Source organism: Sinocyclocheilus grahami, unplaced genomic scaffold (genome assembly GCF_001515645.1).
Source record: "Sinocyclocheilus grahami isolate Dianchi unplaced genomic scaffold, SAMN03320097.WGS_v1.1 scaffold528.1, whole genome shotgun sequence".
NCBI lineage: Eukaryota > Metazoa > Chordata > Actinopteri > Cypriniformes > Cyprinidae > Sinocyclocheilus > Sinocyclocheilus grahami.
Window position 1 is genome coordinate 90840 of NW_015505707.1, and position 5438 is coordinate 96277.

A 5438-nucleotide genomic window follows, 5' to 3' on the forward strand; every position below is an offset into this window, starting at 1 on the left:
AGCTATGTGGTTATTTTAAATTACATTATTTCAAATAAGTAATCGCAGAAAGGCTATTGGGACGTAAGTAAATAAAAAGGCTTCATATAATTTGACTGGTTTAAAGATTTCAATTTAAATACACTTTGAATGAAATCTGTCTAAATCCTCAGTCGCTGCTCTTTGTGTCCAGGAGGAGGCGCTGCTGCTCTCTCTCTCTGTGTGTGTGTGTCTCTCGCTCTCTCTGTGTGTGTGTGTGTGTCTTTCTCTCTCTCTCTGTGTGTGTCTCTCTCTCTGTGTGTGTGTGTGTGTGTGTGTGTCTCTCTCTCTCTCTCTGTGTTTGTGTGTGTCTCTCTCTCTCTCTCCCTCCGTGTCTCTCTGTCTCTCTGTGTGTGTATGTGTCTTTCTTTCTCTCTCTGTGTCTCTCTCTGTGTGTGTGTGTCTCTCTCTCGGTCTCTCTCTCTCACTTTCTCTCGGTCTCTCTCTCTCTCTGTGTGTGTGTGTGTCTCTCTCTCTCTCTCTCTCTCTCTCTCTCTCTCTCTCTCTCTCTCTCTCTCTCTCTCTCTCTCTCTCTCTCTCTCTCTCTCTCTCTCTCTCTCTCTCTCTCTCTCTCTCTCTCTCTCTCTCTCTCTCTCTCTCTCTCTCTCTCTCTCTCTCTCTCTCTCTCTCTCTCTCTCTCTCTCTCTCTCTCTCTCTCTCTCTCTCTCTCTCTCTCTCTCTCTCTCTCTCTCTCTCTCTCTCTCTCTCTCTCTCTCTCTCTCTCTCTCTCTCTCTCTCTCTCTCTCTCTCTCTGTGTGTGTGTGTGTGTGTGTGTGTGTTTCTCTCTCTCTCTCTGTGTGTGTCTCTCTGTGTGTGTGTGTGTCTTTCTCTCTCTCTCTCTCTCTCTGTGTCTCTCGCTCTCTGTCTCTCTCTCTCTGTGTGTCTCTCTCTCTCTCTGTGTGTGTCTCTCTCTCTCTCTCTCTCTGTGTGTGTGTGTCTCTCTCTCTCTGTGTGTGTGTCTCTCTCTCTCTCTGCATAATTAAAGTCATGTGTGAGATTAGCGCTGGCAGCGATGAGTCAGTGGCTGTCTGTCTGTGTCTGAGACTGACGCAAACAAAGTCCAGAGAAAAGTGGGCTCTGTGTTCAAAAACCTGTATAATATCACGCCAAAGAACAAGCATCATGAGTCTCAAGCCATTTTGAATGGAATCACCTGCTAAATGTATGATATAAATATTAATGTTTGTATTTTGAAAGTCATCCACTGCATGTTTCAAGCCAACATGAAATTTAAATTGGCTATATTTACTTTCTTAACTGTTTCTGTCCTGTGCATGCCATTCTAAAGAAAATAAATATTTCCATCCGAGCCACCTGTCATTGAGACATTCTCTCTATTAAATCATTTTTAATTTAATTTCTTCTTGTTGAAAATCCTGCTTGACTCAAAATAATTAAATCATTTGAATTTTAAGTCATTTGAAACGAAACAAATAATAGATAATATAATAGAATATAACATATGAATGAGCAATATATAAATTAATAATATATACAAATATAAAATATATGATTAAATATATAATATAAATGAAATATATTATTATGAAATTGATACAATTAATTCTTATGATTATCATTATTTTTGTCATTATTATTACTACAGTTTTAACATTTATTTCTCTGGGGTTTTGACATTTACAATATTTTAAATTAATAAATAATAATAATAATAATAACAATAATAATCATCATCATCATTTAAATATACAGTTGTTTTTAAATGGGCAAATAATTAAAATAAATGTAATGACATTATTATTATTTTTGTTAATGGATTTTAAAATGTTATTAAGTAAAATACATTTTTGAGATTTTGAAATGTACTGTATTTTTTTTATTAATAATAATTTAATTATTATAATAACATTTAATTAATTATTAATTTAATTATTATTTAAATAATATTTAAGTATTACATTAAACAAGAATGAGTTTATATGTAAGCAATTTTTAAAAAAAATATATATTTAAGAATTAGTTTAACAGTAGTTAAACGGTAAATCATTTATTATTATTATTATTATTATATTAATTTACAATGCTTTTGTTATTAAATTATGAAACATTATTACAAATAATAATAATAATAATAATTATTATTATTATTATTAATGAATGAATTTAAAAATACTGTAAATTTCAAAACCACATAAAAATAAATGTGAAAATTTCACACACAGAGAGCACACTTGGTTAGGAGTGCAAGGCACTCTTGCATTATGCCAGTAAAAACGGCTGTAAACACAGATTCATGTTCAACATCACGATTTGGGGCTCTACATTGAAACCTAATTGGTTATGAAAGATAATCAAATCAAAAACACTGCAGGAACTACATCTTTTCTGCTCAGTTAAGCCGGTGCTGTAGTCCACTCTCCTGCCAGGTGGCGCTAAAGAGTCTGGAAGCATCTGGAAACAGGTTCGGTGACAAGACTACAAATAACCCTGGACGTCCCAGTTCCTGATGCAGGCCTGTGAAACAACAGGAAATGCTGCTCGCCGACAGGAAGCTCCGTTTAAGAGCGACGGAAGGAAAGCCCTTAAAGTCTCCTTACGTGACCCTCCGGTGAACAATTCCCAAAGAACGGGAGCCAGAACTGATCAAAGATGATGACCTTTTAACATCGCAGCTATGTTGGGTGCATTTTTAGTTAATAAGCAAGTGTAAATAATTAAAATAAATGTCATAGGATTATTATTATTATTAACAGATTTTAAAATAATGTTATTAAGTAAAATGTTATTTTTAAAACCATTACTACAGATAATATGTTAATATTAAACATGAAATGTTCACATTAATTTCTGTGATTAACAATAATAATACAAAACAATAAAAATTATTATTATGTAAAAATATAGTAATTATTTTAAAAAAGCTTTTAAAATAAAAACGTTAATATAAAATATAATATTTAAAAAAATATATCAGTGGTTAAATGGTAAATCATTTATTATTATTAATTCAAAATGCTGTTTCTATTCAGTTATTCAACATTATTAAAATAATAATAATAATTACTACTATTATTTAAATATATTTATAAATGTAATATCAGTGGTTAAACAGTAACTAATTTATTCTTATTAATATTAATTTAAAATGCTGTTGCTATTCAATTATTTAACATTATTAAAATAATAATAATACTTTTTATTAATATTATTTCCCTATATTTATGAATTTAATAATAGTGTTAAACAGTAAATAATCTATAATTAATATTACCTTCCGCCTGCTTTCCCGAAGCCCGTGACGGACACAGAGCAGCCGAGTACATGGAAATCAGACTAGAACGGAGGGAGGCGTGTCTATTTTTAGCCGGTGTGTGTGTGTGTGTAGATGAGGAAGGATATCTTGACATCAAAACAAAGCAAGGACATGCAGAACAAAACGAGAAAATAATGCAACACAACACAACTACTATTTGCCAATGTGCGAGCTCTGAATAAGCACCGATCTGAGCGCAAGTGCGAGATTTTGCCGGGAGATTGTGCGATCGCCATGGCGACCGCGGGATGAATTTGTAGCAAAGTGCTTATTCAGAGCTCAGGGATTCATGAAAGAAAGCTTTTAAAAGGAGCAAACCTGATTGGCTGGTGCTGTTGTTGCGTAGGGGACACTTGTGGCAGGAGTTGTTGCTGCAGAGACAGTAGCAGGCGTAGCACTGTACATCATGGGTACTTTTTCAGGAAGGGAACCATGGAAGCAATGAACAGGTAGGTGGAGCATTATGGAAACAGGTGTTTGGTTGGTTGGTAGGTTTTTGTAGTTTGTTTTTTGGTTTTGTCGTTTAGCAGTGGTGTATATTACAGAGCAGCGAGCCATCGTTAGGTTAAACCAGCGGATGGCATGCAATCACGATGCAAAGCGAGAGAAGCATGGGAAACAAAACAATAAAACAACAAAAGAAGAGGAGACAGGCTGATTATAATCACCTCAAGGAAATTTAACAGCATAATCAGTTGTACCCAGAGAGCGCTCAGTGCAGGTGATAGATTTACACCAGCTGTTAGCCCGCGACGGGCCGCACTTCTTCAAGTATTGATCCTGCCATCTACGGCAAACTACACAGATTGGCCGTCTGTGTGCTGCTTTATGATCGAGTGAGCTCTTTCTCTAGGAAACTGATCACATTTCCCCATCAATTGTACACAAGCCTATTACTCACAGCCTGCTTGCTTGGATCTGGTGTTTTCACACAAACAAATGACTGTTTTCCAACAATTAACGGATAATAATAATAATTATAATCATAATGGTCACTGTAAAAAAATGTAAACGTAATAATATATATGAATTACATATCAAATGTAAACTTTAAAAGACCACAGTAAAAATGTCAAATATATTTAAACAATAATAATAAAATCCACCAAAATGATGAATGATATATGTAAAATACATAAAAATATAAAGAATTACACTTTAAAACAATATCATAGTAATAATAATACTGTTTTTAAATCTATATGAATTTACGAATTATATATATATATAAATATATAAAATGTAAACTTTAAAATACCACTGTAAAAATGTAAAATAATACAAATATATAAAGAGAGTTTATATAATAGTTAAAAACTGAATTCGAAAAATAACTTACAATACACTGAATAATATAAATATGTAAAATGCATAGAATTGCTATAATTATAATAATGATAGCCACGGTTTAAAAAAATGGAATTTGAAATAATTTAAAACAAATTGAATACGAATATATAAAATATATGGAATTCCAATAATAATAATAATAAAAAAATAAGTAATTAAGTAAAATATATAGACTTGCTATAAATAATAACAATAATAATATTAATAATAACTGTAATTAGAAATAAAATCCAAATAAACTGAAATCTGTGAATAGATAAAATATACAGAACTACTATAATAATAATAATAATAAGTATATTAAATATGCACTTAAAAAACTTTAAATTCTAAAACCCCAGAAAGAGAAATGTGAATATTTCAAACAAACAGAGTGCTCTTGCAGGTGACCAGAAGCAGAATAAAGCAGAAAACAGATGCGTGATGGTGTAACTGATCAGATTCCATCAACAGGTGCTAGTTTGGTATTTTGTGTGACGCGAGTGTCTCTCGAGCTTCAAATCACCTGTAAGAGCGACTAGATCTCTACGTGAGGTGGGGAAGACAGACAGACAGACAGACAGACAGACAGACAGACAGACAGACAGACAGACAGACAGGAAGAGGAGGAACCTACCAATGCTGCTAGCAGGAGCCATGCACAGAACTGACCCTGTGACCATGCAGTGAAGAGTGGAGAGAGGTTAATAGGGAAGAAAAACATATTAGACAGAGCCAGTGATTCAGAATTCAGCATGCCATACAAATCCAATTAAGCTTGTCATTATAGATCGCTCGCTCCACCGTGTCGTCATTC